This window comes from Culex pipiens, chromosome 2 (assembly GCF_016801865.2).
Source record: "Culex pipiens pallens isolate TS chromosome 2, TS_CPP_V2, whole genome shotgun sequence".
Lineage (NCBI taxonomy): Eukaryota > Metazoa > Arthropoda > Insecta > Diptera > Culicidae > Culex > Culex pipiens.
This window is the reverse complement of record NC_068938.1, coordinates 218,123,383-218,145,162: the sequence shown is the minus strand read 5'-3', so window position 1 is coordinate 218,145,162 and position 21,780 is coordinate 218,123,383. Positions and strand designations below refer to the sequence as shown.

General features: G+C 30.5%; 1 protein-coding gene across 1 annotated transcript in view; it reads right to left on the bottom strand.

Annotated features, from left to right (window-relative positions):
• LOC120432544 (uncharacterized) overlaps nt 1–21,780 on the bottom strand; it is a 658,780-nt gene that overhangs the window by 406,987 nt on the left and 230,013 nt on the right. The gene's annotated exons all lie outside the window — the stretch shown is intronic.

Below are 21,780 nucleotides of genomic sequence, written 5' to 3'. Positions count from 1 at the left end.
AAATTGACAAAATTGACAAAATTGACAAAATTGACAAAATTGACAAAATTGACAAAATTGACAAAATTGACAAAATTGACAAAATTGACAAAATTGACAAAATTGACAAAATTGACAAAATTTAAAAAAAGTTGACAAAATTGACAAAATTGACAAAATTGACAAAATTGACAAAATTGACAAAATTGACAAAATTGACAAAATTGACAAAATTGACAAAATTGACAAAATTGACAAAATTGACAAAATTGACAAAATTGACAAAATTGACAAAATTGACAAAATTGACAAAATTGACAAAATTGACAAAATTGACAAAATTGACAAAATTGACAAAATTGACAAAATTGACAAAATTGACAAAATTGACAAAATTGACAAAATTGACAAAATTGACAAAATTGACAAAATTGACAAAATTGACAAAATTGACAAAATTGACAAAATTGACAAAATTGACAAAATTGACAAAATTGACAAAATTTAAAAAAAGTTGACAAAATTGACAAAATTGACAAAATTGACAAAATTGACAAAATTGACAAAATTGACAAAATTGACAAAATTGACAAAATTGACAAAATTGACAAAATTGACAAAATTGACAAAATTGACAAAATTGACAAAATTGACAAAATTGACAAAATTGACAAAATTGACAAAATTGACAAAATTGACAAAATTGACAAAATTGACAAAATTGACAAAATTGACAAAATTGACAAAATTGACAATATTGACAAAATTGACAAAATTGACAATATTGACAAAATTGACAAAATTGACAAAATTGACAAAATTGACAAAATTGACAAAATTGACAAAATTGACAAAATTGACAAAATTGACAAAATTGACAAAATTGACAAAATTGACAAAATTGACAAAATTGACAAAATTGACAAAATTGACAAAATTGACAAAATTGACAAAATTGACAAAATTGACAAAATTGACAAAATTGACAAAATTGACAAAATTGACAAAATTGACAAAATTGACAAAATTGACAAAATTGACAAAATTGCCAAAATTGACAAAATTGACAAAATTGACAAAATTGACAAAATTGACAAAATTGACAAAATTGACAAAATTGACAAAATTGACAAAATTGACAAAATTGACAAAATTGACAAAATTGACAAAATTGACAAAATTGACAAAATTGACAAAATTGACAAAATTGACAAAATTGACAAAATTGACAAAATTGACAAAATTGACAAAATTGACAAAATTGACAAAATTGACAAAATTGACAAAATTGACAAAATTGACAAAATTGACAAAATTGACAAAATTGACAAAATTGACAAAATTTAAAAAAAGTTGACAAAATTGACAAAATTGACAAAATTGACAAAATTGACAAAATTGACAAAATTGACAAAATTGACAAAATTGACAAAATTGACAAAATTGACAAAATTGACAAAATTGACAAAATTGACAAAATTGACAAAATTGAAAAAATTGAAAAAATTGACAAAATTGACAAAATTGACAAAATTGACAAAATTGACAAAATTGACAAAATTGACAAAATTGACAATATTGACAAAATTGACAAAATTGACAAAATTGACAAAATTGACAAAATTGACAAAATTGACAAAATTGACAAAATTGACAAAATTGACAAAATTGACAAAATTGACAAAATTGACAAAATTGACAAAATTGACAAAATTGACAAAATTGACAAAATTGACAAAATTGACAAAATTGACAAAATTGACAAAATTGACAAAATTGACAAAATTGACAAAATTGACAAAATTGACAAAATTGACAAAATTGACAAAATTGACAAAATTGACAAAATTGACAAAATTGACAAAATTGACAAAATTGACAAAATTGACAAAATTGACAAAATTGACAAAATTGACAAAATTGACAAAATTGACAAAATTGACAAAATTGACAAAATTGACAAAATTGACAATATTGACAAAATTGACAAAATTGACAAAATTGACAAAATTGACAAAATTGACAAAATTGACAAAATTGACAAAATTGACAAAATTGACAAAATTGACAAAATTGACAAAATTGACAAAATTGACAAAATTGACAAAATTGACAAAATTGACAAAATTTAAAAAAAGTTGACAAAATTGACAAAAATGACAAAATTGACAAAATTGACAAAATTGACAAAATTGACAAAATTGACAAAATTGACAAAATTGACAAAATTGACAAAATTGACAAAATTGACAAAATTGACAAAATTGACAAAATTGACAAAATTGACAAAATTGACAAAATTGACAAAATTGACAAAATTGACAAAATTGACAAAATTGACAAAATTGACAAAATTGACAAAATTGACAAAATTGACAAAATTGACAAAATTGACAAAATTGACAAAATTGACAAAATTGACAAAATTGACAAAATTGACAAAATTGACAAAATTGACAAAATTGACAAAATTGACAAAATTGACAAAATTGACAAAATTTAAAAAAAGTTGACAAAATTGACAAAATTGACAAAATTGACAAAATTGACAAAATTGACAAAATTGACAAAATTGACAAAATTGACAAAATTGACAAAATTGACAAAATTGACAAAATTGACAAAATTGACAAAATTGACCAAATTGACAAAATTGACAAAATTGACAAAATTGACAAAATTGACAAAATTGACAAAATTGACAAAATTGACAAAATTGACAAAATTGACAAAATTGACAAAATTGACAAAATTGACAAAATTGACAAAATTGACAAAATTGACAAAATTGACAAAATTGACAAAATTGACAAAATTGACAAAATTGACAAAATTGACAAAATTGACAAAATTGACAAAATTGACAAAATTGACAAAATTGACAAAATTGACAAAATTGACAAAATTGACAAAATTGACAAAATTGACAAAATTGACAAAATTGACAAAATTGACAAAATTGACAAAATTGACAAAATTGACAAAATTGACAAAATTGACAAAATTGACAAAATTTAAAAAATTGACAAAATTGACAAAATTGACAAAATTGACAAAATTGACAAAATTGACAAAATTGACAAAATTGACAAAATTGACAAAATTGACAAAATTGACAAAATTGACAAAATTGACAAAATTGACAAAATTGACAAAATTGACAAAATTGACAAAATTGACAAAATTGACAAAATTGACAAAATTGACAAAATTGACAAAATTGACAAAATTGACAAAATTGACAAAATTGACAAAATTGACAAAATTGACAAAATTGACAAAATTGACAAAATTGACAAAATTGACAAAATTGACAAAATTGACAAAATTGACAAAATTGACAAAATTGACAAAATTGACAAAATTGACAAAATTGACAAAATTGACAAAATTGACAAAATTGACAAAATTGACAAAATTGACAAAATTGACAAAATTGACAAAATTGACAAAATTGACAAAATTGACAAAATTGACAAAATTGACAAAATTGACAAAATTGACAAAATTGACAAAATTGACAAAATTGACAAAATTGACAAAATTGACAAAATTGACAAAATTGACAAAATTGACAAAATTGACAAAATTGACAAAATTGACAAAATTGACAAAATTGACAAAATTGACAAAATTGACAAAATTGACAAAATTGACAAAATTGACAAAATTGACAAAATTGACAAAATTGACAAAATTGACAAAATTGACAAAATTGACAAAATTGACAAAATTGACAAAATTGACAAAATTGACAAAATTGACAAAATTGACAAAATTGACAAAATTGACAAAATTGACAAAATTGACAAAATTGACAAAATTGACAAAATTGACAAAATTGACAAAATTGACAAAATTGACAAAATTGACAAAATTGACAAAATTGACAAAATTGACAAAATTGACAAAATTGACAAAATTGACAAAATTGACAAAATTGACAAAATTGACAAAATTGACAAAATTGACAAAATTGACAAAATTGACAAAATTGACAAAATTGACAAAATTGACAAAATTGACAAAATTGACAAAATTGACAAAATTGACAAAATTGACAAAATTGACAAAATTGACAAAATTGACAAAATTGACAAAATTGACAAAATTGACAAAATTGACAAAATTGACAAAATTGACAAAATTGACCAAATTGACAAAATTGACAAAATTGACAAAATTGACAAAATTGACAAAATTGACAAAATTGACAAAATTGACAAAATTGACAAAATTGACAAAATTGACAAAATTGACAAAATTGACAAAATTGACTAAATTGACAAAATTGACAAAATTGACAAAATTGACAAAATTGACAAAATTGACAAAATTGACAAAATTGACAAAATTGACAAAATTGACAAAATTGACAAAATTGACAAAATTGACAAAATTGACAAAATTGACAAAATTGACAAAATTGACAAAATTGACAAAATTGACAAAATTGACAAAATTGACAAAATTGACAAAATTGACAAAATTGACAAAATTGACAAAATTGACAAAATTGACAAAATTGACAAAATTGACAAAATTGACAAAATTGACAAAATTGACAAAATTGACAAAATTGACAAAATTGACAAAATTGACAAAATTGACAAAATTGACAAAATTGACAAAATTGACAAAATTGACAAAATTGACAAAATTGACAAAATTGACAAAATTGACAAAATTGACAAAATTGACAAAATTGACAAAATTGACAAAATTGACAAAATTGACAAAATTGACAAAATTGACAAAATTGACACAATTGACAAAATTGACAAAATTGACAAAATTGACAAAATTGACAAAATTTACAAAATTGACAAAATTGACACAATTGACAAAATTGACAAAATTGACAAAATTGACAAAATTGACAAAATTGACAAAATTGACAAAATTGACAAAATTGACAAAATTGACAAAATTGACAAAATTGACAAAATTGACAAAATTGACAAAATTGACAAAATTGACAAAATTGACAAAATTGACAAAATTGACAAAATTGACAAAATTGACAAAATTGACAAAATTGACAAAATTGACAAAATTGACAAAATTGACAAAATTGACAAAATTGACAAAATTAACAAAATTGACAAAATTGACAAAATTAACAAAATTAACAAAATTGACAAAATTGACAAAATTGACAAAATTGACAAAATTGACAAAATTGACAAAATTGACAAAATTGACAAAATTGACAAATTTGACAAAATTGACAAAATTGACAAAATTGACATAATTGACAAAATTGACAAAATTGACAAAATTGACAAAATTGACAAAATTGACAAAATTGACAAAATTGACAAAATTGACAAAATTGACAAAATTGACAAAATTGACAAAATTGACAAAATTGACAAAATTGACAAAATTGACAAAATTGACAAAATTGACAAAATTGACAAAATTGACAAAATTGACAAAATTGACAAAATTGACAAAATTGACAAAATTGACAAAATTGACAAAATTGACAAAATTAACAAAATTGACAAAATTGACAAAATTGACAAAATTGACAAAATTGACAAAATTGACAAAATTGACAAAATTGACAAAATTGACAAAATTTACAAAATTGACAAAATTGACAAAATTGACAAAATTGACAAAATTGACAAAATTGACAAAATTGACAAAATTGACAAAATTGACAAAATTGACAAAATTGACAAAATTGACAAAATTGACAAAATTGACAAAATTGACAAAATTGACAAAATTGACAAAATTGACAAAATTGACAAAATTGACACACTTCCACAGGAACAATCCAACCACAATAGAGTCGTTCAACAGTCGCCAAAGCAATTCGCTAACGCATCGCTTCCCCATGCTGTGTTGGTGTGTATGTTTATTTTTCCAATTGTGTGCGTGTGTGGGTTTTCCACCCGCGGACAAAAATGGCTTCCCCATTATCATAACATTTACGTGACTGAGCAACCTCAATGGGCCTGAAATATTGCAACATCACGCGAATGTAATGCGCTGCGAGGAACGTGTGACCGCCTTTTCTGCCCCTTCCCGAAAAAGGAGGGAAATGGAGAGAGAAACAGACACAAAGTTTTCCAATGAAAATAATAAAATACACTTCCACTTTTGCTGGGAGGGATGAGTGTGGGGTGGGAAAATTCGTGACGTTATTAATTTTTAATAAACGTTGGCCTTCGTAATAAAAATTGATTTTCTCACTTTTCCCACCCAGCTCGATGAGGTGGGGTGGGGAGGTGACTTATTTGCACCTGGTAAATTTATCGCATTTTTCGCCTCTCCTTTTGCGCGGCCTGTTGTTTCATATATTTAAGTTTTTGCTTACAGCGAAATCCATTATCGGGATAATTAATTTTTCAACATTTTTTCTGTTTTTTTTTTTTCGGGGATGCTGCTGTGACAAAACCTTCATAAAGAGCTGATTGTTTTCGCACACGTGAGCGTGTGGGCATGGGGCCCGACGAACGGTCAAAGATTAATATTTCGAACAGAAATATGTTGATTGATGACGGTCGTGGGGCTCGAGCGAGCGAGCGAGAGTGTAATTGCTTTTCAGCGAAAATAATTGAAATCGCGGAAAATGTCCACCACAGGTTCGGTCAATTTGGGAGTGATTTTAATTCCTCGAACTTCATCTGGTGTTTTAATGATGTTTTTTTCAAAAGTGGTGGCAGTTATCAGAACCATTACAACGGGAATTATAAGCAGAACGTATCACAATGTTATTATTCGAAACAAAAACAAAACCTAATAACTGTATATCTGCAAGAATGCTGTCCGTTACACTGTCATCGTCATAAACTCATGCTTCACGAGCTCGACAAAGGTATTTTTCCCAGTCAGGTTAAACATCAGTCCGTGTCAGAATGTGCCAGGAATTTAAGGTGCTTCCCTGTAATAACAGCTTAAGACTCATCTACATGGAGTGGGTAAAATTGTTTATCACTTTTCATGCAAACACCCTTGTTGTGATAACGCAGGGTTCCAGGACGCACTGTAATCTGCTTACCACAGTTAATTAATTGGATTTCTAATCGCAGAAAGCCACCAGACAATCAACATTATTGCAATTATTTTCGTTCGGAAAATTGAAAAGCCTATCAAATCAATGAAAGAGACCCCTCAGGCCAAGCACTTCCCAGGCTCGAAGATAAGGTAATGTTCAATAGTTTACTCAAAATAGCACCCTTTCACGGAAGCTGTGAAAACATCGAGCCTTTGTTGATAAGATTCTTAGAAACAAGGGAACATCGTTGTTTGCCCGGACGCCACAGGTTCAACAATGATGAACAAAGGATGTGCCCAATAAAAATTTGTAGTAAACATGATGTTGAACATATTCTGGGCAATCATTTTGTTTGTGGATAATAAATAAAAATAAACTATGTAGGTTTCTAGTAGGACCCAAAAGCTCAATACTATTTTTTACGTGAAATGGTACAAACCACGATTTTTTTGCAACAAAAAAAAAATTGACAAGACATTATTTAACGATGGATCATCTAAGGTCCCCTTGGAACAAATAGTCAAGGTACCTTCTGTCACGCGATTTAAAATTGATTTAAAATTCAATTCAAATCCTTTTAAATGTTTTGTGGCCGTTCAATGTGCCAATAAAAATCAGCTTTATCCTTGTGAACAATAATATTTGTAATTTAGGCCTAATATTAGGACCCAATAAATGTGGTACTTTTAAAACTGAGTAAGATTTTAAGCTAGCAAAATTTGAAGCATGAAGCAGGTAGAATAATATTATATTTTCCAATCGATTGCTCAAGTACTTATTTAATACCGATTTAAAATTCATAATCGCATAGAATTTGTACCCAGTTATTAGACTTTGTGGGAACAGTTTCTTCAATATTTGTGAATGAATGAATCAATGCATCTAAAACATTATAAAACCATATTTAAAGTTTATTTTCTTCGGTTATATCATGAGCGGTAAACACAAAATTTGATTGAACATTTTTTGCATTTTAAATTCAAGTGAATCATATCGAACAGGACTCAGAAAGCAATTATGATTATTTTTGGATTAGCAAGCAGATTGAACAAAAACATTTCTTTATAAAAATAAATTTATATTGATAAATTAAATTTTGTTTATAATTTTATTTTGCGTGGTGATTTTAATAGAAGCTTTGGAGGAATACCAGATGTATTACCGAATTCCTCCGATTTTTTTTTGTCTAAGAATTACGTTTTGGAGGTCAACGCTCTTCGTCATAAATGTCCAAAAATAAAACAGTATTGCGAATTATTACTTTTTAATACAAGCGCTAAAACAAAGAATTTTTCAGCACTCAAAGTTATATTTTCCGAATAAAAGAAATGTATGACAAAATGTCGAAAGACATAAGGTCGAATGGAAAAAAATGTCGAATGCCAAAAGGTCGAATTAAAAAAAACATTTTTCAATACCAAACTTTTGATGTGAGCCTAAATATACAAATATAGAAAAACAGCTTTGGAGAATTTGATCGTTTTTCTTTAAATTCACTTCTATATTCTTAAAAATTCAGAGATCTTCTGAATCAAAACTTGCCCCCAGATTGTTGGAGACTTTTTCAAAAAGGGAGGGGGCAGGGGAAGTTTAGGGGCTTTATCTTTAAAAATTTAAATAAACACGATCAAATTCATTTTTCGAAACTATTTAAATTTGAAAGAATGTTAAAAGTTTCTAAAATATTCCAAAGATTTTTATAAATAAAATAAATACCGGCAAAGTATGTTAGAAGCAGTCTTTTAAAAAAAACCGCTAATATTTGAAAGCATTGAAAAATTGACATCATCATTACGACAGTCAAGAATAAGTTTTTGAAAATCCAATAAAAACTTAAAAAATATTGTATAGCTTTTTTGGAAGAACTGCTCATATTTGAAAGAATGGAAAAACTTAAAAAAAAACTTTACGACAGTCAGGAATAGGTTTTTAATTTGAAATTTTTTGAAAGGTGATTCAGAATTGAAAAAAAAAATTTAAAATTTAAATCAAATTTAAAATTGAAAATGACTTATTATTTTTGTTTATATGTAGTAGTGTTTAAATTATTGGTTTTTTTTAATGAAATTTCTACTTTTTGCAGTTTAACTTCACTTCTCTTATTTTGTATTTTTCTTGTTTCTAATTTGTATTTATTTTGTTCAGTTTAGGTTTTTTTGCTGTTTTTTATTTCGGTTATTCAACCACTTTTTTGTCTTTTTATTTGTATCATACTTTTGGAGGCACCTTAAATATTATTCTTTTGCTTGTTTTTCACTTTTTCTGCTATATTATGCTATCATTAGCATTTCAGTTATAAACAAATCCGTAGGAAATAATCTGGTACACTTCACAAATTATTACAAACTTATTTTTAACTAGAAATCTAGTCAATGTGAGTCAAATAAAGAGCCAAATTTGATCCCTGAAAATAATGACACAAATCAATTCTTTTTAATGCTTTTTTTTAAGATCAAAAATTGGATTGAAATGGATATTTGAATATTTTTAGATTGAAGCCCACCTAGAGACGGGATGAGTTGTAGAAGTTTGAAAATATATTATGAAGGAAAAGCAAAACAATGTTTCCATCAATCTGTAATATTTTTCTACAATTTTCTTTGTGAACTTTGTTGATCAGACTGCTGGTTGCTGAGATACCTACATCTTCAGAAAATAAAATTTGTACAAAACTTAACTTTTTTTTACAATACCTGATTAGCCTAATAAGCCTTAATTTTTCAACTCTGAAACAAATGGTTTTAATGATTTCACATTATGCTCGTACAACTCAAGCGACCATTTTACTATTTTCATCTGAAGCATATTGCTCTTTACAGACGCAATAAGCTTCTGAACAGCTCTGCAACGGATGAAATTCAAATTGCGCAATTTAATAAGGATCACGGAATGAAAATGTATTTCATTTCCATAACCGTACCATTTATAGTATTATCCGATTATCTGAATCCTTTTGTAAGACCCAGCTCCCCCCTCCCCTTCGTTTTCTACCAACTTTAATTCGACCGAAACCCAAGAAAAATCCTTTATCCGATTTTCATCTCGAAATCGTTATTATTTTTGAGTACCGTCACGTTTGCCCCTGCAGGTATGCTTCCACCAAAGCAACGACTTGACGTTGTTCTTTCCTCTACATCCGAAGCCGTTCCAACGTTTAATAAGGGGCAACGGCCCGGAATGAGCTCGTATGCTAATGCCACCCAAGCCGGTCGGTTTGGTGCATCACGTTTTGCCCTCCCCTTTCCAAAAACAAAATCCGACGTCATATTCTGCGGCCAAGTGGCCACGCTAAACAAGGAAGCACCCAAAGTTCGTCCGGCTTCGCCGCAGAACGGTAAACATTGCTAATTTGAAAATACTGGAAAGTTCCTCTTTTGGCTGCGTCGATGGGAGTTGCATTGTCCGTGGAGGTAGCGAGCGGGGTTCGTGGCTGAACTGACTGAAGTCGCTGTGCAAATAGTGAGAGTATGGTTATGAGGGTTGATGTTTAGAGTTTGGAGAGGGTTGAATGTTTTGATTATGTTTAAACATGTAGTTTTTTTTTATTATTTTACAAAAATAAGATTTTATCTCAATTGAGATATAACTATTTAATGAAAATAAAAAAAAAATGATTTCGTTTAGTGGTTTTCAACCTTGACGATAACCGAGCTACCTAAGCGAAAACAAACCTTCCGTCAGGTCTTTGTGAACAAAGTACACGAGCCTTCCCCCTATTTTCAACTCACTTTGCCGCTGCTTTGGTGGCCAAACCTGGAGCACTGTCCAATCAGGAACAGGCCATCAAAAGGTTCACACGTTAATTAAAATGATGATATTTAAGGGTAGAAAGCCCCACCGAAAATACCCAAAGTGCTTGGCCGAGCCCTCAAAGGACTGAGCAGTAGCAGCATCTACTAGGCGGTACTACTTTGAATTGCAAGCAACAACTACCTATCAGACTCTACCCAGCAGGGACGTTTCCACGTTGGCATCGTAAAATTTGCCAGAGAAATGTTGAATGGCCTTACCACCTACACCACCATCGCCATCATCATCATCATCATCATCAACGAGGTTGAGCAGCACATGGTTCTTCACAGGATTGCCACACTCACATGCGTTTGACCACACAACGCAACGGTTGTTGTTGTTCGAACGTTGCACGGCGCAGACCACAAAGGACCAAAGGATGTTCTCTGGTCGTTCTATGATTCGCTGGCAAAGGCTGCAACAATGCAGTGCAAGCCAAAACATTGACCGGGTTCGGGTTTTAGCCATTATTGAATAGATGCTTCCTCGGAGGGAGAGTTTCGGTGATGGTACTCGCACTTTAGTGTTTTGATGGAACTTAGTGAAATAGAATGTTTAACGGATGTTCCAAATGTAAAGTAAAATTTTAAGAATTATGCATAAAATTTAGAATTTCCGTGACGTTACAACGCAAGCAACAATTTTGACAATTCTCTACGTAATCGTCCGAATTCGACAATTTTTTTCATTTTTTTTATGTGGCTCTTACTTTGTGTGGCATTCTATGTGACCAAACAATCCATTTTGCGTAATTGGTTCACCCATACAAGTCTCCATACAATTTTGGTAGCTGTCCATACAAAAATTATACGAAAATATTCGAAAATCTGTAACTTTTGAAGGAATTTTCTGATCAATTTGGTGTCTTCGGCGAAGTAGTAGGTATTGATTAGGACTATTTAAAAAATAGGTACACAGATATACTATTTTATGATTTTTTAAATAATTTTTTTTCACAAAAGCACAATTTACCAAAATCCGTATTTTTTATTTTCAAGATTTTTCACATGGTTTAGGGCAGCCCCTGTACCCCTTGGGGTACCACGAGCGGTCTCAGGGGGTACCGAAAGACAAACTCCGTAATGGCGGACATTTGAATAATATCCCAGACAAAATATTTGAGAGAAAAAAAAACAAACAGATTAGAAACAAAAAATTAACGCATCATTTTGTTGCAGATTATTTAATTCAATTCGTTTTTGCTAATCAAATTTAAAAAAAAAACTGTTATTTTGCATGATTGATTTATGCATACAAAATGGGGGATGTTCTTCCTAAAAAACATTTTTTTTCCTAATTGTTGGCCAAGCTATGATTCTAAAAAATTGACAAAACTCACAGAAAATATTCCAAAAAAAAATATTTAAGTGACAAAAATCGCTTGCATTCGATAAGAAATTATATTAACTTAAACAAAGAGTACCGTTTTTTAGCTTAAATTTTTTTCTCAAATCTGCAAAGAAAGAAAGAAACTACCATCTCTTAAAACAATTCAAAAGGTTGGTAAAAGATTTTAAATTTTCATTATTTAACATTATTTTTTCGACCTGCGCTATTTTTTAGGAAAAAATGTTTTTATTGTAAATGTTACCCAGTAAAGTACCTATTTTTTTTATTGATGTTATCTTGGAACATATGGGGGCACTTTTAGAGCTCTAAAACAAACATTTATTTTTTTGACTGGTCAATATGGACTTGAGGGTCAAAAGTTACAGGCATTTTGAGGCAAAAAAAAAATGAAAATTTGAAACTTAAATATCTCGAAAAGGCGGAAGCCAAATTTTAAGCACCAGGTTGCATTTGAAAGAGGAGATTCAGCACTACAAACACTGAAAAAAATCTCAGGTGTGTTTTTCTTTCAACTCGAGATATCTTCGTTGGAAAAAGTCTAATTTTCAAGGGAAAATCATATGGGACCACCCCAAAAATAATTCGAAGTTTTTCCAAATATATGTTTTTTTTTTTCATGTAAATTTGCCCGCTGAACCTGTATCTGCCCTCAGAATGTGTTGAAAAATCGATTTTGGGTTCACATTTTGGGTTTCCATGTAAAATTATCATTTAAAACCAAATTATGACCAAAAATCGATTTTTTGACAATCTGGGTCACTTTTCTAAAACGAATTTCCACGTTAAAAAAACTGATAAATTTGGTCGTAGAAGGCGTAGATTACGAGATAAAATTTTGGTGTCTTCGACAAAGTTGCTTGGATTGGCAAGCCCAACAACTTTTTAGAAGACAAAAATATTCCTGAAAAGTTAGATTTTCAAAATCAGCCTAATAGTGAACCACCCTAATTTTCAACCAAACCAAAAGTTGCCCCTTTCCATTTGCAGCAACTCTTCTGAAGATATCAAAGCTCCAAAACTTCAGATTTTTTCGGAAAAATCCATTTTCAACTTAATTATGCGATTTGGACCACTCTGCAATGTTTAGGTTCAAGACAAGCGAAGTGATTTTTTTATATTTTTTTTTTATTTCAATTTCAAGATCAAGACTTTTCTTCAAAATTATCAAGCAAAACACTCTTTCGAAATATTATCGTGGTGTTGTTTAAAATTTTAAAATGTTCAATGTTCAAAAAAGAAGTAAAGAATTTATTTTTAGAGATGAAAAATATTTGATTTTTGTTTAATTGAAAAAAATTACAAATCGAAAACTTCACTTTATCAAAATGTTTTTTATAAAAATTAACAATATTTTAAATGTATTTCAGCAGAAAAAAAAATATCAAAGAAAAGTACATGGGCATTGTGTGGCCTACCCAGTACTTTTCAAACAATTATAGATACATGTCTAACTTTTTAACACTATTTTTCGATTTTTTTAAGTGTCCAATATTTTTTTTTTCACTTTTAAGTGTTTTTGAATATTTCTGACTCAATGCAGTTTTAAAAACAACCAGGAATAAAAAAAAAAGAAAATTTGGTCCAAAAAATTCCAGATTAAGTATAAATTCTTTGTATCAATGTCCATCGAGTTACAGTAACAGATTTTTTTCTCCAAAATTTATGTTTCTTATACAAAAAAAATCCGATATTTGGAATTTAAAAGAAACTCCTATAAGCGAAAAATTTCATGTTTAAAAACTATGGGGTACCAGCAGCTTAACCCTTTCGAGCCTGATGGGTCATATATGACCCAAAAATCAAAATTTTTAAAACTAGCCTATAATTTTTGTATGGTCCTCAAAATCATTTTCCCATCATTAGCTAAAAAAATATTTTTTTGAAAATTCAGGCCTGAAAGGGTTAAGCAAAACTAAAAGGGGTACCTAGCCAAGAAAAGGTTGAGAACCGCTGGTTTAGGGGACAAAACCCGCAACTTCTGAGCCATAGAGAAGTACGGTTAAATATTTTTCCACCAAGCTATAAATTTTGAAAAAAAGTAATTTTTGAGAAAAATATAATTTTATACATAATGTTAATAAAATAAATTTGCTATCGAAAAGTACTTTAAAGATTTTTAGAAAAAGTGTCTCATTTTCAAGATATAGCCTCCGAAAGTTTGTCTCCAGCGAAATATTTGAGCGAAATTTATATTATTTCTGAAAATATTTTTAAAGAAAAGTTCAGAAAATTTGTCTAATAGACTTTTAAGATTGGACCTCTGGTTGCTAAAATACAACGACTTAAAGCAAAAGAAACAACTCACCCAAACTAAACTAAATTTTCTAATGCCGATGTCTCAGCAACTAATGGTCCGATTTTCAATGTTATCACAAGAAATATTCATGAAATTTTCAAAAAAAAATTTAGAAAAAAATAATAAAAATAAAATATTTCGAAACCAAGACTAACATTTTAAAAGGGCCAAACATGCAATATTACTCCCATTTGGAATGTTTGTCTTGATTCAAAAATGTCCTTTTCATATCATGTTCTGAATCTGTATCTTGAGAATGAAATTTCTGATCGATTTGGTGTCTTCGGCAAAACTTGAGGTTTTGATTTGGCCTTATCAGACAGAATAGAAGCACGGAAAACCCCGCTTTTTAATTTGTCAGGAAAAGTTGAATTCCTGAGCAGATATTTTTAATTATCGAATTTTTAAGTGTTTCAGAGGGCATTTTCTAAAGTTCCTTGATTTTTCGAAAATATTTCAAATATGTTCAAAACAAATTTCAATACTTTTTTATGATGCCAATTCATATTTTCAACCGAATATGATTGGATAAAGTGCACCGTTTTCAAGTGACAGCTTTTTTGAATGATTTTTTTTTTTGTTTTTGCAATTATTTTTGACTTTGTTGATCAGACTGCTGGCTGCTGAGATACAGCCTCTCATAGTTTGATATTTGTGGAAATTAGTATTTCACGATGAATTAGGACCTATTGGTTCGACTTTCAATGTAAAACTTATTGTGAAATAGTCTCCTCTTCTCCCCAAAAATAATTTCAATGTTTTATAATCAAGATTATAATTTTGAAAGAACAAAAACACTTATATAGAACATTTTGAAATGGTGAGCCTAATTTTATAATTTCGACATTTTTATCATAAAAACGATTAAGCAATTTACAGAAAAGTCACATTTTTTACAAAATCATTTACAAGATTTAAAATGAGGGCTAATTGAGAAAATCTCAATTTCCAAAAAAAAATATGCTTCAAGAGACTGTTGCAACAAAGTAAAAAAATATTAATAGAAAAGTCAGAAAAAACCTTTAGCAGGGTTGTTTTCCTCCGTAACGCGTTTTTAAAATGTCAAAAACTGAACATTTTTTGAAAAATTTCATTTTAAAATGCTTACACCTTGAAAATACTATTTTTTATCAACAAATGGGTAAAATAACTTAGGATTGCATATAAGATTTTTTTATATTTTAGTGATTTTTTTATTTGTTCAAAAACAAATTTTAAATTTAATATTTCACTCAAAATAATGATTTTACAAAAAAACTAAATGATTCTGGTTCCAGATTTTGCACCATCCTATACTCTAGCGCCTATAATTAGTTCTTTAAAAGATTTCAAAACATTTAGAAAATGATAGCATGAATTTTAGGAATTTAACTTTTCGTAATAAAAAATAACCTACAACTTTGCCGAAGACTTTCGATCAGAAAATCCTTTCTTTAAAAAAATATTTAAGATAATGAAACAAATTGTGAAATTATAGGCAGTTAATCAAGTTCAATATGTACAGGGCAAAGAGGGGGGAAATAAATCATATTTTCTTCTATTTTACAGATTTTTTTTAAATCTGTATAAATATACACAGCAATTCCCCACGAAAACAGCATGGAAAAAAACAAAAGTGCTCGGATCGAGCTCAAAAATCTGGGGGTTCCCTGGCCGAAATAATTAGACCCGTATTTTTTTGTTTGGCCATTAGGGTGACCTACGCTGTGTTAGGGTGGTCTGAAAAATGGCCATTTTCGTCGATTTTCGCAAAAACCACTTTTTTCAAAAAATCATATCTCCGCGTCATTTCATCCAATTTTAAAAGTCTTAGACGCAAAAGAAAGGTGATAAGTTGTTTTTTTTTCAAAGAAAAATAATAAAAAGTTTCAAAAATCTAGCCTAACGTATGAAAAGGGCGTATGAAACATAAAAATGCCGTTTTGACGGTGTCTGGACCAAAGAGCCTATGTCTGGAAATATTTTTATCGGATTCCCCGGACATTTTTACATAACATACTAAAAAATGGGAGGAGTTCATTAACAGGATTCCGAGATATGATTTTTTGAAAATAAAATTCGTGTTTTTCGACGCGCCGCGCGCAAAAACCGGAAAACGACGAAATCGGCAAAAAAATCAACTTTTTTCACTAAAACTGCGATAACTTTAAAATTTCAGCGATGACCTATACATGTCTAGGTACCAAAAGTTGCGTCTTTCAATTACAATTCTTCTTATTATTTTTCAATGAAAGGCCAACTTATCACCTTTCATTTGCGTATAAGACAATTGAAATCGGTTAAAATGGCGAGGAGTTATGATTTTTCGAAAAAAGTGGTTTTTGCGAAAATCGACGAAAATGGCCATTTTTCAGACCACCCTAACACGGCGTAGGTCATCCTAATGGCCAAAAAAAAAATACGGGTCTAATTATTTCAACCAGGGAACCCCCAGAAAAAAATTGAGCCCGATCCGAGCACTTTAGTTTTTTTTCCATGCTGTTTTCGTGGGGAATTGCTGTATATATAAATTTCGATGGTTTTGTTCGAACGCGAATCAGTTGATCACGGAACGTCGGATCGTGGTGCTCTTTGTTGCGTTGGGTATAAGTATAAGTCCAAGGAAGGTTCTTACGCTAACTAATTGACACTTTGGCCACTCTGGAACCGATTCCGGAGCATCGGCAATTGTATGGAAAAAGTTACGTAAAATCAAATTTTGATCACAGGAGGCTGAATAAACAAAAAAACGTCAACAAACGAAAAAAAAGGCAGAACGAAGTTTGTCGGGGTAAGCTTGTTTAGTATAAAAGTTTAGTTTTTTGTAAAATTTGTGTTCTTGATCTTTCAGATGATTTTAACAAGCTTGAATTATGTTTGAATATAAGAAGCGTTATTAAAACACATGAAAAAATGCCCAAATTATTGAAAGTAGACAAATTAATGGATTCAAGATTCCAATAAAAAACTGTTTTAAAATGCATCATACATCAGTAATGTTGTAAATAATTATAAGCGAAGAATATTGCATTTTCAAATGCTTGCATGTCTAATTTGATTGCAATATTTTTTTTTTCGAAAAAATAAATAAATAGAAAATAGTTTTCTTTGAAAACTATTTGAATCGGCTAAGTGAAAATAAAAAAAACTGTGTCATTTTTTTCCCTATTTGATGCGGTTATTCGAAGATTATTTCACTTCTTTCTGGTTTTGATATTCATTTCCAGTTTAAGAAAAGTTTTTCTATTTATACTTCATACTAAAAAGAAATACAATTCTAAAAACAATAAATGTTGGTTCTTGAGTTGCGAAAATCATAGAATGCTTTATATATTACTGCAGTCATGCTATTAAAAAAAAAATGCGAAAAAAAAATCAATGTACTTAGTCCAAAAGTCCCCTTAATAATTAAAATTACATAAGTTAACGTTATACAATGTATTCAACAAAGTTAATTTTGAATTGCACAAGTCTTGAAATATATTTTTTTGGATTGGCCTTTTGATAAAGAAAAATAAATAAATACAACATCCAAAATCCGTACATTAAAAAATATAGTGTTGAATGTCGGGTTGAGTTCGCAAGCAAAACAGTACAAAAAGATAATGTAAAGAATGCACCAAATAGATTATTAAAAAGCAGGATCCCTAAGACATGCGAGTTGCTCACACCACCCTGAAATGGTACAGCTCAACGCACAGAATGAGGTCGTGGCCAAATGTTATTCGACCATCCGAGAGAAAAGCAGCAGTTCGGTTGCGTTGCGTTGCTGCGTTGTTGCAGCATTAGTGTATCACTGTGGCCAATCTGGCACAAAGGAACACCACAGACACACACTACCGTTGTCTGCTGATGCTTTGTTGAGCCCTCCTCTTCAGTTGTGGGGGTGGTTGAAGCTGATTTGGCAATAGGGGATGCTGGAGTTACTAGAATCTAGTTTAAGCTCCTGTTGGTTTGAACCCCTCACTCACTCTCCGAAAAATCACGCATGACTTGGCCCTTTATTGAATTTCGTGACGCTGTCCCGCCAGGTTGTAAAAAGCTGGCGCTGTTTGGCAACACTGTACGGCAGTGGTCCCAACAGTTGAGAGGGGTGAAGGGGGTGTGCGATGCAGGTCTTTGTTTGCCAAAGTTATTTAGCGTGAACTTTACTAACGAAGGCAAACGACCAAGGTATGTCCAGGAACCGACCGGCCAGGACCAGGATCGGTTGATGTGAAGGTAAACACAGTCTGGATCGCTGGCTTGTCGGGCTGGACAGTGCAGGGCAATGTTAATTGTTGAGTTCGGCGTGGGACAGATACGTTTAGGTGGGCAAAATGACACTTGGACGATTGTGACAAAACAGGAGGTGCTATTTTGAACAGTGTTTTGTTTGTAATTTTAATGGAAAAATCTCATTTGTTGGCAAAACTTTCTAATATTTCATTTATTGGAAATTTCCAAAACAATTATTCAAGTGAATTAAAAAGAAGGAAGGAAGGTTGTAGGTATGTTAAATGGTATTTGTAAAGGCTAAATTAATTTTCTTTATAATTTTTCTTGAATAATGAATATTTCTGTTTTCAAAATCTGCTTTGTACACGGAATTTTAATTAAATCAGAATGTCGTCCACAAAAATATTTTACTACGACACCATTTACCGTACATAACTGGATCACAACCAGAGGCAGATGCAACATGAAAATTGCGTTGTAATTCCCTGGTGCACATTCTTGTCCATTACAAAACAATAAACCATAAAATCGAGAACCAATAACGCATGCCAATGTTTTGCGGGCAGCAATTTATGTCGGCTCTATTGAGCTTCCCTTGGCTCCAACAATGGTAACAAACAAAAACAAAAACAACATTTGAGAGGCAACAACAGCAACAAAAAAAAACAATCTACTGGAGGCAATTTGGAAGGCCATGTTTACCAGCAATGTGCCCGATTCGGCCCCCTGCTCTGCCTGGCACATACAATAATGCCCAAAGTGCATTCGAAACCAATAAATCTCCTCATTGAACCATAAAGCTCACCAAACATTCCGAGCAATTGAGCACCGGCAGCCATTCTATGTATGTGTGCTGCTACTCATGTATGTGTATCACAACACAGCTTGTTTTATATTTGCATGTGTTTCAATTTGAAGCCGCACTGCTGGGAAAAGCCTCTTTCCGGATCAATTCCAGCTCAGCCACCCCTCCCAGCAAGAGCACTTGAAGTGACCCCCACCCCCAGACCTCTCGATATGGTTTGGGTGTGCGAGCTGTTCTGTGTGTAATTCCGTAATCAAACACGAATTGCAACAAAATTACACACATTTTTCTGTTCATTCGTGTCCCCCTTTGCCACCTGATTCTCCCTCCCAGAGAAGGGGACTTCCTTGTTCTGCTGTGCGTATCCTTTGTGTGGTGGATTTGCAGCTTCCGCAGCATCTGACGCAGGATGTCCACCTTAAGGACCTAAAACATTTTTTTTACATTGACGTGTCAAAATTTACACTACTTATTTGCATCAAATAGTGGAACATAATGCTATCCTTTTTTTTAGAAAGTGTGTGATTGAAAAAACTTATTTTAATATCAATAAACGACTCTTTACAGCTGTGAAGAGAATTATTCTTATTCTAATTAACATTCGAATCTATACTTCTATGCAAAACATGACTCATTTTGACTTGAGTGATGAATTTTCAAGATATAAAAAAAATCAGTTTGCGCCATGTGCTTAAAATGTCCACTAACATTTTGAAAATAATGAAATTCTCAACTGATAAAGTGCTGGATATAATTTGCAATGCAATTAGAACCAATACTCTGAAAGAGCAGAATTCCTAAAATCCTTAAAAGACATGTTTGCATAATATTTATGAACAGACTTTTCAGCGTATCTCAGCAACTAGAGGTCGGCTTACAAAGACATGAAAATATATTGTAGAACATTTTCTGATAAATTCAGACCAGGCAGCATGTGAATATTCGAAATTTAGTATCTTGAAAAAGGATTTTCTGTTCGATTTAAATCAATTCAGGCCGCAGCAAATATTTTTCAAAGTTTATGTCACCCCCCCCCCCTCCAGTTTCAAAACTGGTTTGAAAAATCAGGGGGCAAAAAATATTTTTCCAAAAACCTTAAAAATTTCCATAAAAATAAAACTCTAATCAGCTGAAAGCAATCTAAAATGCCTTTTTCTGCTTTGATAATCATATTTAGCATGTTAGGGCTTGTTTAAAATGTTTAGAATTTTTATAAAATTCCGCAAAATTTATTTTTTGCAAAAATTAAAATTTTCGACTGCACTTAAATATTTTGGAAACAAATGATGGCAAAACAACTGGACAGGTGTATTATGCCTTTTAGAACATTTTTTTCATTCAAATGTTGAAATCATGGCTCGTAAATTCAATTTTTAAACTTTTTCATTTTCATAAAAAAATTAAATAATAAATAATTAATTTTGGAATTCTACTTTTAGTAATTAATAGTTTAATAAAAAGAAATGGGGTGTTTTTTCCTGTAACTTTTTTTATGAAAAGTCCCAATCAAAACCTACAACTTTGCTGAAGACACCAAATCGATCAGAAACCCCCTTCGAAGCAAAAATACAAAGAAAAGTCAATTTGAAAGTACGTAAAAAATCACTCTGAGGTTCTTTTCGATTCTTCAATCAATTCTACATAGAAATAGTAGTTTATGCAACAAGTTGCTAAAAAATTCAAAAATGTCAGGAAAAGTTTGTAGTTTTACGACGGAACTCCAAAAAAAATTGCGAGATCAACATTGCCGAAAACTCCTAATTGATCAGACAATCACTTCTCCAGATAACAATTTTCGAATATATTTCATTAAACTTTGAACAATTCCCAAATTTTGTAAGCAGACATGTACAGAGAAATCGATGATGCTAAATGGCTTATTTGTGCATCAGGAAGGAATGGAAAACGTGGAAAATAGGTAAACTAAAAAAAAAACATTTTTTTAAAAGATAGAGAACTTCCAAATAGTGATATTCGGTTGAAAAATGTTTTGATCATGATCAATCAATCAGGTAGTTGAATTTTTGAATCAATGAATTTAACAGTATTTTACAGCTGATATCGATGATTGGGTAAAAATCCCTGGAAAATCTAGTACCACTCTATAACAAGAAAGACCAAACAGGTTCTAGTTTTGCAATTGGACCACACACTCGAAAGCTTCGTAGGCCTTTTTCCAGATTCTGGGAATCTTATTAAGCTGTGGATCCCTCTTTCTCTTTGTGTTGATTTGGTTTTATTGGGTTGAATGGAATGTTTTTCGTTATGAACGACTTAAATGGGTAAATCAAATTTAGAGCCAATTTCGAAAAATATAATAGTCAAAAAATTTAAAGTTACAAACTT